Raw genomic sequence first — 12,108 nt, 5'->3', positions numbered from 1 at the left:
TAGAGTGTTACGTGAAGCTGCTGATGGTTCTTAGACTGGAGGTGGAGAACATGGACCATGGCACAAAGCCGATAAAAAGCTGAGATATGGAAAGCGAGCGGAGTCTCGGCTTCTTTCATACCACGTTTTCATCAAATTTATATCTCATATCCAGAAAATTCGAGGTCATTTCCAGGTGATTTCAGGACGCCGTCTCCGATCGTCTCCCTCCTGGATGACTTTTTTTGGATGTTCTTCAGGTCGGCAGATGAATGCTTTTCAGTCATTCGTGAGGTTTTACAGGCCAGTCGGTTCACATGGGTTTCTCCAGGGAGATGTGTTTACTTGAGTCACAACCAGACAGTTACTTAAAAGATCATTGTCTATTCTGCAATCAGAAAATAAAAGATAGAATTCCCACGCTTTCGCAGCTGAGAACCAGAAACCGAGCAGTTTTTATGTCAGGGTTGCTGGATCAAATCCCGACACCGAATCGGAGGCTGATCTTCAACGTTTCCCACTCCATCTTTGGTCAAGAATCCCCGAGGTTCCCCTCCGACGGAAATGAAAAGTGGAATATTCGGGTGAGAATGAGCTCTCAGGAAGTAGCACTTCCCTCTCTCCTGCACTCTGACCTCCAGTGGGAGGCACACCCTGGAGACGCAGCTATCTGCACGTCATGCATTTACCGTGATATTTAAAAAAAAAAAAAAAACCCTGGCAGCCACTGGAGAGGGCGGATTCTGATTCGTGCATTTCCTAGTCACCTCTTTTCAGACATTTATCTCACCTTCAACAAGCTCCACACAGCGCTGTGTTTTGGAAACGGGAGAGGGCCGGATTAGGACCGCGATTAAATCTGGATTAATGAGTCGAACGTGTCTTGATGTACTCCGCAATGGATCGCGCGCCGCTCGTATTTATTCCACGCCTCTTGGCTTCATTTTCCTAACTTACCAGATGTCTGTAGAGACTGCTGAACCTTGAATTTCCCCTCGGGGATGAATAAAGTACCTCCCTACCTACTGAGAAAAGAGCCACTGTTAAATACTTAGGGCGTCAGTGTCAGATAACCGCGATATGGCAGAGGCCAACTTTTATCTTTTTAATATGACGGATTATGTTCGGCGTCGCTTTACTAAACACCGAGCCCTGTTGTGTAATCCGAGTAAACAGCGCGGGTTCGCAATAAAGTCAAAATTACCTGCACACAGAGGTGTTACTTATTGACATGTGTTTTACTGCAAGGGAAATAAAGGTAGGTAATGCGCGTGATGTGCGGCGCAGTGGTTAGCAGCGAGAAGGTCCCTGGTAGGAGTCCTACAGGAAGGGACCTTCAGTGTGGAGTCTCCATGTTCTCCCCTATCTGCTGTCTCTATATGTGGCCCCGAGATCGGTCCGAGGGGAACCCCGCTTCTCCCCCGGCGGACGGAAAATGAAAGACCGAGCGAATAAATACGAATGACAACGTCATTCGAGCTGAGCAACAAATCTCTATCTCAAAGACAAGCGGGAAGAAACTGCCAAAGAATCCGCATTAAATTACCGGAGCACTAGGAAGGATTTACCCGGATGGAGCAGAGAAAAAACAAAATTGCGTGTGAATATACTGGAATCAAAATGAGCCGAACAAACATAGTTAAAGATAATTGGAATCAACTGGAAACTTAACAGGAATTAACCTGAGGCGAAACTAGAGAAAGCTCGGCTACGAAACTAGCAGTAAGTGTGCATGAAAACAAAATTCACCCAGAGAAAATCAAATGTCATCCCCGAAAGCATCACGTTCTGGAAAATAAGAACTTTTGTCATTTTGATTTAAACATAAATGACATGTCGCCTGCAGACCATGACTGTGAAACAATTTAAGAATATGAATCTCATGAACTACCAGATATTTAAAGGCAGGGATGACAGGAGGAGTGGAGAGATAACAATAAAAGCAGATTTCTTACTTTTTAATCACTTTAAATCCGCTTTTGCACGTTTATGAAGTGTACCTAATAAAGTGGCGTTCAACCCGACGACGCTCGCAGCTAATCGACGCACTTTAGCTAATTCCACCTAGCAACCGCTTCTTTTAAAAACATATATTTACAACTTTTATTACATTTAAAAAGCAGCCCCCACACGCACACACACACGCACACACGCTTCCCCGCCGCCTCTCGCCACACTTAAACCCTTGAAAGGATGTCAACCGAGCAACAAGTTGAAATTAAAATCTAAAATAAAAGTAATGAATAAATAATAATGATGATGTTGAGTTAGCTTTTAGCTTTAGCCTTGGAAGCGACTCCTCGCCTCCGGTGCTCGTTCACCGGCGACACGGCGTTAAGCGGCTCCACTTACCGCGACGCGGATGAAGCCTCAGCGGGAAAAGGCGGCCCTCCGACGCATAATAATCCTCTTTTTTTGCCGTGTGTGGGTCCTCCCGGTCCGGGGTGTTTCGGCACCGGTCGGTCCCGGAGAAGAGCCGAAGAGTCCCCGCTGGCCGGCGGGGCAACTTTCCCCCAGTTGTTAGCGTCTCCCGGGACAACTCGGTGGGCGGGGGCACCGGCAGCGCTCCCCGGCCGGGGGTTTATCCGCTAACACCCCCCAACCGAACGCCAGCTCTTTTTAACCCCCCGCTTTGCCCCCGTTTCACAAAAAAAACAGTGTTTTAACACTTTTATTTGTTGTTAAACTTGTAACTACGCGACTTCTGGTGAGAAGTTTCGCGGTCGCGCTTCATCAAGCCGGCTGAAGTAGAGCCGAGCAGGAAGCGGGCTGAGCTGACTTCCGGTGAGCGGATTTTCAAAGTAAAAGCACAGGAAGTTAAAGTATTACTCGTCGAAATAAAAGCCCTGAAACTAACATTTGGATGCCGTTGTGATTCAACTATTTGGGGGGAAAGAGAAGTTCAAGGTGGAGGTGGGACTCCAGCAGCTCTGAGACCCTTCTTGTTTGCAGTGGTGATGGATAGGCTGACAGATGAGGTTGGACAGGGAACTCCATGGACCATGATGTTTGCAGATGACATCGTGATCTGCGGTGAGAGCAGGGAACAGGTGGAGGAACATCTAGAGAGGTGGAGGTATGCTCTGGAAAGGAGAGGAATGAAGGTTAGTCGCAGCAAGATAGAGTATGTGTGTGTCAATGAGAAGACCTCGGGAGGAACGGTGAGGCTACGGGGAGTGGAGGTCGAGAAGGTGGAGGATTTCAGGTACTTGGGGTCAACAGTCCAGAGCAATGGAGAGTGTGGAAAAGAGGTGAAGAAACAGGTTCAAGCAGGTTGGAATGGGTGGAGAAAAGTGTCAGAGGTACGAAGAGATAGAAGGACATCAGCCAGAAGGAAAGGAAAGGTGGAGGAGACGGTGGTGAGATGGTCTACAAACACTGACAATGACCAGGAGACAGGAGGCAGAACTAGAGGTTGCAGAGATGAAGATGTTGAGGTTCTCTTTGGGAGTGACCAGGATGGAGAGGATCAGGAATGAGTCCATCAGAGGGACGGCACATGTTAGATGTTTTGGAGAGAAGGTCAGAGAAGCCAGACTGAGATGGTTGGGTCATGGACAGAGGAGGGATAGAGAGTATATTGGTAGACGGATGCTGGAATTGGAGCTGCCAGGCAGGAGGTCTGGAGGAAGACCTAGATTTATCAAGATTTATGGACGTCGTGAGAGAAGATATGAAGGTAGTTAGTGTGAGAGAGGAGGATCCAGAGAATAGAAGAAGAAGCAGAAGAAGAAGAAGATTATGATTCAGCTATTCAGTATTGGTTTATATCTCAATTGTCTGTTTTCTTTTTTAATTATTGATGACTCAGAGGTAGAGATGTTGAGTTTCTTGTTAGGAGCGAGGAGGACGGCGCCCGTTAGATGTTTTGGAGATAAGATCAGAGACGCCGGGCTGAGATGGTTTGGTCATGGGCAGAGAAGGTTGCTGGGGTCAAAACTGTCAGGCGTGAGGTCGGGAGGAGAGCCAAAGAGGGCAAGAAGGCAGTTAGATTTGCTGAAGCCACCCACGAAGAGAGTAGCTGAAGGAGAAGAAGAAGAAGCTTCAATTATTGATGTCTCCATGGGCGCTTCCACCTCACAGGCGGTTGGATTCCCACAGGGTTCCTTCCTGTGTGGAGTCTCCATGTTCTCCTCAAGTCAGCGTGGGGTTCCTCAGGGTTCTCCAGGTTCCTTCCACAGTCCAAACACATGCAGGAGTCTTAAATAACTGGTGAAAAAAACCTTGTAGAAGAAAGAAACGAAAGCTAAAGATTCCGGGCTGGTGCAGCCGTTCTGTCAGGACAAAAGGTTGGGGAAAAAAAAAACATCTAATATTTCTGAAATGAAAAAATAAAAACAGTATCAGCAGTCCAGAGAGGAAGGCGTCAGGGTCAATATTGAGTTTCTGTGTTCCGCAGGAGTCGTTTCTCTCCCAGCATTCGCAGTAACAAAAAAAAAAAACTTCCACGAGCCAAACTCAGCCTCGGTTTCTCTCCGGAAAACACGACCCGCCGACTCGGGACGACCCGCCGGCCGTCCCCCCGTCACATTTTCCCGCAGCTATTTTTGTCTGCGCGGCCATTTCTGGACAAAACTGCTCGTATCACGATTCCTTTTGTTTTCTTTATCGGTTTTCATTTATCCTACCTGAAGCTGCGACCGGAGAAACTTGCGTCAAATTGAATCTTGAAGGATGCAAACATCAGCAAATAATATAAAAATCGGCTTTCGCTCTGGTATGCGAGGTCACTGAACAAGCCGGACAAGATTACATCAGTTATTTATTTGCTTACTTCCTGGTTTAATTATTTGTTTTATGCTGAATGTCCCTCTGAGGACCTTTGAACTCCATCTCGAGCTGTGTCCAAAACTTCTCCAGGACCGTTTGGTAAACAGTCTCCACTTATTTGGCACTTTGAAACACCGGAACACACACAACTTGAATCTCGACCTCGTCCAACAGCTCAGTCTTGTGTGCAAGATAACGGGTTTGTTTATGCAGCGCCACCAACAGCCCATCACTTATCTATTATGTGTAAAAAAAAGAATCGTGCACTTGAACGCCTGGCTTGCGTGGTTGTCGTGCAGCTGACAGGTAATATTTACGCTGGCATCAGTATCAGCTGAGGTTTACAGCCGCCCTGCCCGCTGGACCCGCACATGACGGAGATAAAATCGGGATGTGTGATCCTGCAAATGATTTGAAGCTTTTAGTGCTGAACGCACGATAACAAAGTGCTTCAATGCGTGGCACCGGGCCCGCTTTAATATACCACACAACTTTATGCCGTAAATATAGTGTGACGGTTCGGACCCACACGTAGACGCCAGGTCTTCCACCAAACACATGCGGTTTGAAAACAAATTTGCTTGGCGGAGAGAGCGGGCAGGGGAACGCAGGGCGGGAACAGGAATACATCAACAAGGCAAGAGGCCTGGCTGGGAACGGGCAGCTAGGCGCAGGGTGCTAGCATACTCTGACGACAGAAGCCCGGTCAGGGCGGACGCCTAGGAGGAAGGCGCTAGCAAACACCAACAAGGGAAGCCCGGTCGGGATGGGTGGCTAGGTGGGGCGTGCTAGTGTACACGAATGGGGGAAGAAGCTTGGTCAGGGACAGGCAGCTAGGCACAGGGTGCTACCATACACTGACAAGGGAAGCCCGGTCGGGACAGGTGGCCGGGCGGAGGGTGCTAGCATACAACAATGACGGAAGAAGCCTGGTCAGGGATGGACGGCTATGTGGCAGATGCTTGCATACACCAATGGGGCAAGCCTGGTTGGAATGGCCGGGTAGGTTGAGGGTGCGAACATACACCAACAAAGGAAGCCCAGTCGGGATGGGTGGCTAGGTGAGGCGTGCTAGCGTACACAAATGGAGGAAGAAGCTTGGTCAGGGATAGGCAGCTAGGCTCAGGGTGCTAGCATACACCAACAAGGGAAGCCCGGTTGGGACGGGCGCTGGATGGAGGGCGCTAGCATACACTGATGCTGGAAAAACCCTGCTCGGGGACGGCGGCTAGGAGGAAGGCGCTAGCAAACACTGACAAGGGAAGCCCGGTCCAGATGGCTGGCTAGGTGGGGCGTGCTAGTGTACACGAATGGGGGAAGAAGCTTGGTCAGGGACAGGCAGCACAGGGTGCTACCATACGCTGACAAGGGAAGCCCGGTCGAGACAGGTGGCCGGGCGGAGGGTACTAGCATACAACAACGAGGGAAGAAGCTTGGTCAGGGATAGGCAGCTAGGCTCAGGGTGCTAGCATACACCAACAAGGGAAGCCCGGTTGGGACGGGCACTGGATGGAGGGTGCCAGCATACACTGATGCTGGAAAAACCCTGCTCGGGGACGGCGGCTAGGAGGAAGGCGCTAGCATACATGGATGACGGAAAGGAGCAAATGGGGAGGGTCTGCGTTGGAGACGGAAAAAGAGCAAATAGTGAGAGATGGCGCAGGAGACAAATGACCTGCAAAGACCTGGCCACCAGGTCAAAGCTCTGGCTTTTAAGCCCTCACTGAGAACCGCTCGCCAAGCCCAACCCTCCGACTCTCCATCCACTCTGGGGTCCCATGCCTGCAAAACATTGACGACCCCCCCGATCTACAGCATCTAATTTGGTGGAAAAACTGGATTTCTTCGCAGCAAAAGCAGCATTTCATATCTCGGTTGGAGAAATCTGAAGGCGTCATTTCACTTTAATAACCAGTTGACGCCTCACCGCTATGAGAAAGATTTAGCAGTATTTACTCGGGACGTTTATCGGGTTGTACTTTCTCCAAATCACCACCACAATGCTTTTAATTTGAAGGCAGAATGTGAAGCTCAAGCTGCTGTTACCCCTGCACTCTTGATGAGCTCCCCTGCATATCAGACAGCGATAAGGAAGGAAAAACATGAAATAATATTTGCACAAATTGAAAATATGCATCGGGAATGGAGCCGTAAAAGAAAAGAACGAGCGTTGTGCGTGAGCGCTGAACTTTTTATGGATTTATCATTGGTTTTGAACCTCATCTTCGCCGGGTCCCGGCCCAATGTAATCACGGGATCCTTGAAACGCATGTGCGGGGGAGGAAGTCTGCGGCGGGAAAAGTCCATTTAAAGTGTTAAACGGCGTCTGAGTCAACGTCGAGGGGGTTTTCTCGTATTCCGGTCGATTCCACGCATATTTGGGTGAGCTCTCATGTCCTTTGTGCCGCCGCCGCCGCCGCTGCCGCGCAACAAGAAGCCAGTGTGCGCCGACGTCGGGGCTGGAAAACTGTCTGGATTCTCCTTTTATGGTGTTTGTGCCAGAATAAATTCAATTAGTTGTTATTTTTAGTCCCAACATGAGGGGCCTCCCCTCGGGAAAATATGAGAAGCTTCCTTGAGTTTCAGATAGCGGCGCGTTCGATCTCGCGTCGTTTACAAGGGATGCCGGTGGAGCTCAGAAGATCACCGGAAGGTCCGAGCAAGATCTCGCCACAGGCGCGGATCAAATGCGGCAGTTCGCCGGGTTTCTGGTTTTTCGACCCCCCCGGAGCAGCCGAATGTTACTGCGGCGCCTTCAAATACCAACAAACTCACAAACCCAAAAAAGTTTGGTTTTGAAGAATCTGTATGTGTCGACGTGGAGGAAGAGGAAAAACTTTCCCTCCCAACAAGCGGTGGAATGAAACCTGGTGTCTTCTAGCAGTCCTTTTGATAAATTATGGATTATTCTTTCCTACCTACCCTCCCTCAGCCCCCATCACCCGAGGGGGGGCGGGGGGGGGGGGGGGGGGCGCCTCCCACCATTAAAAACCTGAGGGTTCGGATGCATATGAATGGATGTAAATGATGCACCCCCCGCTGAGATGTGTGTGTTTGTGTGTGTGTTAGTGTGTGTGTGCATTTCAGGGTCAGCGGTGTGTGAGTTGCATCCCCCCCCCACTGCAGGTGGGAGTCAAAATCTGTGTGATTGACAGCCTGCGGGTGAGTGCGCCCCCTGCTGGCGGGAGGCTGAACTGCAACAACAGAGAAGAGATTTTGATTGACAGGAGAAAAAAGGAATCGGATACTTCTAAGATATTTCTAAGATATTTCTAAGATACTTCCTGTAATGCAAGAACTCAGGAAAAATATTTCCCTTTATGTGTAGACATACTATTTGCCTCCATTTATGTAAATTATATTTTTCAAAATTAAAAAAAAATCATATTTTATCATGTTCATATAAATAATAGTCGCCTGTTATTATAATAACATATTTTCAGATGTTTATATGAATACTATTTTCCTCATGTTTATATCAATGCTAATTGCCTGTTATTACAACAACATATTGTCAGATGTTTATATGAATAATATTTTCCTCATGTTTATATAAATAATATTTCGCCTGTTATTATAATAAAATATCGTCAGATGTTTATATGAATAATGTGCTTCTCATGTTTATATAAATCCTATTTCCCTACGATTATACACATTATATTTCCTGATGTTTATATGAATAAAGTTTTCCTCATGTTTAAATAAATACAATTTGCCTATAATTATACAAAACCATATTTTCTGACGTTTATATGAATACCAATTGTCAATGTGTAAACAAATGATATTTTACTTTATACATATATATATATACATATATATATATCAAGTATATTTGGCCATATTAATATGGATAGTATTGTCGAAATAAAGTAGTAGAAATAAAATTCAACTATGTGTCTGGAATTAATATTTGCCTTTGTAGACATTTTCATTTGTGTTTATGTGTATGGAAATAATGGTTGTCAATGTATGGATATATATTATTTCTTAATATGTACATATATATATTTTGTGTGTATACTGACATAGCTGCCAGGCGTGTCCCACTGAGCTCTACCAGCAGGAGGATGGAGGATGGAGGGAGGAAGAGGGGGATGAGGAAGGCAGAGGAGGAGAAGGTTGTGGGGGGTGAGGAGATTGGAGGTGGAGGAGAAGGAGGGCCTGGAGGTGGAAGAGGAAGGCAAGGAGGAGAAGGTGGAGGAGAAGGTGGAGGTGTTGTCTTGGTGTGGCTGCTCCACCTGCAACCAACCCTGGTGAAGATGAACAGCAGGTGCTGGCCTTTCAATCTCCATTCTTCTCATCCTGAGCTGCACTTAGACACATTATAGAGGGTGAAGATGTGTGGAGAAGACTGACCATGGAAGAGGAAGAGTTGGAGGAGGAGGTGATGGAGAAGGAGGAGCTGGATGGGAAACAAGCATGACACAAAGAAGTACATAGCTGCCTTTGTGCTGCGATAAAAGGAGGGTTTGTGTGTCCGAGGAGATGGACTGGAGAGGATGGAGGAGATAGTGGACCCTCCACACACGCACACACACACACACACACACACACACACACACACACACACATTCGGAGCCAGAGTAAACACTTAGAAATGGAGACAAAAGCTCACGAGTTGCATAAGAAGAAAGAAAAAGGGAGAGGGAGAGAGAGAGAGACTGAGCACCATGACCTCAAAACCAAACACCTCCTCTGGTCCAAAAACCTCCTCAGGTCCAAGCTCATCATCTGGAGGAAACGGGTGGTGTTCAGACCCCAGGAGGCTTGTGGAGGAGTCATTGAAGGAGAAGATCAAGGAGGCCATCCCCCCTGACAGCCTCCATCATGTTCCTAATGATGTGTTATTACACGGTTATCACACTCTTGTTACACAGTTATTACATTAAGAATCCCTTATAAGTTTAAATACGGTGCCAAGTTCTCCTGCCTTGATCATAATTACACTTTAAATCATCAAAGAAGTAATCATGTGTGTGTGTGTGTGTGTGTGTGTGTGTGTGTGTGTGTGTGTGTGCCTTCAGACCAAACAGACCTCAGGTCTGTTTCCTCCAAGGTGGACGGCGTGGAGACGTGTCATGTCTCTGAAAAGCCGGGCGTCCAAGCGGCGCCCTCCCCCTCGAACCCTGGCCGGCGCCGCGGAGTGTGAGATCTTGGACGGCGGCGGGGATTCCCACCATCTGGAGGCCAAAGGGAGGAAAACACTTCCAAGAGCGCGGCTGAGGAGCAGAACAAACAGAGGAGCTTTGTTTTCCACCACAGAACTCGTCCCTCACCAGGCGGTTCAAGGCAAACGCCGCTATTAGCATTTGGTAGCTAGCAGGCGGTCGAAGCCAGCGAGGAGCCCTGAGCAGAGAGCCGAACCAGAATCAGAAAACACTGAGCTTTTCTTCTCTGTGCTGCATAAAACCTCCGCTAGTTAGCTTAGCAAGGTGAATGATTGGGAATTGGTTGGGAAGACATGCTAACAGCAGGCACCTTAGTGAAGTTTTATGCTAACAGAAGGTGCCTCAGAAGGTGCCTCACAAAGTGCACTTTGTGCGAGCAAGAGGAACCTTAGGGCGCTTTAATGCTAGCAGGAGTGGCGTCAGTGCAGGTCTATGCTAACAGGAAGTACATCAGTGTAGTTTTGTGCTAACAGGAAGTGCCTCAGTGTGGTTCTATGCTAACAGGAAGTACATCAGTGTAGTTCTGTACATCAGTGTAGTTCTATGTTACCAGGAAGTGCCTCAGTGCAGTTCTATGCTAACAGGAGGCGCAGTAGTGCAGTTTTATGTGAACAGGCAGTGCAGTTCTATGCTAACAGAAGGCACCTTAGTGCGATGCAATGCTAACAGGAGGTGCCTCAGTGTATTTCCCTGCTAACAATATGTGCCTCAGTGCATTTTTGTGCAAGCAGGAGGCACCTTGGCGCACCTTAAAGCTAACAGGAGCGGCGTCAGTGCGGGTCTATGCTAACAGCGAGTATGTTAGTACAGTTCGATGCTAACAGGAAGTGCCTCAGTGCGGTTCTATGCTAACAGCAGGCGCAGTAGTGCAGTTTTATGCGAACAGGCAGTGCAGTTCTATGCTAACAAGAGATGCCGCAGTGCAGTTCAAAGCTAACAGAAGGCACCTCAGTGCTATGCAATGCTAACAGGAGGTGCCTCTGTGTTCTTGTATGCTAACAGAAGATGCTTCACTGCATTTCTCTGCTAACAAAAGGCGCCTCAGTGCATTTTTGTGCAAGCAGGAGGCGCCTTGGCGCACTTTAAAGCTAACGGGAGTGGGGTCAGTGCAGGTCTATGCTATCCGGAAGTACATCAGTGCAGTTCAATGCTAACAGGAAGTGCCTCAGTGTAGTTCTATGCTAACAGGAAGTGCCTCAGTGCAGTTCGATGCTAACAGGAAGTGCCTCAGTGCAGTTCGATGCTAACAGGAAGTGCCTCAGCGTAGTTCTAAGCTAACAGAAGGCACCTCAGTGCGATCTAATGTTAACAGGAGGTGCCTCTGTGTTCTTGTATGCTAACAATAGGCGCCTCAGTGCATTTTTGTGCGAGCAGGAGGCACCTTGGCGCACTTTAAAGCTAACAGGAGTGGTGTCAGTGTAGGGCTATGCTAACAGGAAGTACTTCAGTGCAGTTCAATGCTAACAGGAAGTGCCTCAGTGTAGTTCTATGCTAACAGGAAGTGCCTCGGCGCAGTTCTATGCAGACAATTGGATAAAGTGACACCAAGGACAAACTTCACAGAGAAATCCAGAACAAACGTTACCCAGCAGTTTAATTAGCAGAACTGGAAATAACTATTTCTGCGGAGCCTCGGAGATTCCAAACCAGGTGATAGTTTTCTTTTTTATTTCCTGTGAAACAAAAGCAAACACATCAGACACACAAACGTCATTTATCTTCCTCTTCCTCGCCTCACGCGCAGGATCGTCGAGAACGAACCCGGAGCCGGAGTCTTCCTGTTTGCTAATATTTGCATAAAAAGAGCCGAACACGAGACGCGCCGACCGTTTGAGGCTTCGCCGGTAAAAGTCAGGAGGAGCTTCCTGGAGGCTCTGCTGTCTGTTCTCCAGGCAACGCCGTCGCTCACCTGCCACTCGCCATTTGTTGTTGGCGAGGCGCCCTCCCCGCTCAGCCGGCAGGTACAAACATCTTCTGCGGGCGTCACGCAGATTCCATCAGTTGTCAGTTTACCCGGGAAGGTGTTCTGCTCGGCTGTTTTTTTTCCTCCCCAAGATGTTCTTCATCTTGACTCCCAAAGGAAACGTGTTGAGCTCCTGCGGCTTCTCATCAGCATCCAGATGCCGCGCTTTCACTACGACCGTTATTTCACAGTTATTGCACAAACCGATGAAAGGATGACCGA

At 48.1% G+C, this 12,108-nt stretch overlaps 1 protein-coding gene across 2 annotated transcripts in view; it reads right to left on the bottom strand.

Annotated features, from left to right (window-relative positions):
- The window catches only part of akap13a (A-kinase anchoring protein 13a), an 89,660-nt gene extending 87,110 nt beyond the window's left edge, over positions 1–2,550 (bottom strand). The window contains exon 1 of one of the 2 annotated variants that reach the window (XM_086174465.1): positions 2,332–2,550. The gene's annotated coding sequence lies outside the window, so the exon portion shown is untranslated. The remainder of the gene's footprint in view (positions 1–2,331) is intronic. The other variant, XM_086174472.1, reaches the window with a different exon arrangement.
- Between the last annotated feature and the right edge of the window lie 9,558 nt (positions 2,551–12,108).

Source organism: Fistularia commersonii, chromosome 27 (genome assembly GCF_037954325.1).
Source record: "Fistularia commersonii isolate RoL2024-O1a breed Wild chromosome 27, RoL_Fcom_v1.0, whole genome shotgun sequence".
Taxonomy (NCBI): domain Eukaryota; kingdom Metazoa; phylum Chordata; class Actinopteri; order Syngnathiformes; family Fistulariidae; genus Fistularia; species Fistularia commersonii.
The sequence above is the reverse complement of the archived record's forward strand: the minus strand, read 5'-3'. Positions and strand labels throughout refer to the sequence as shown.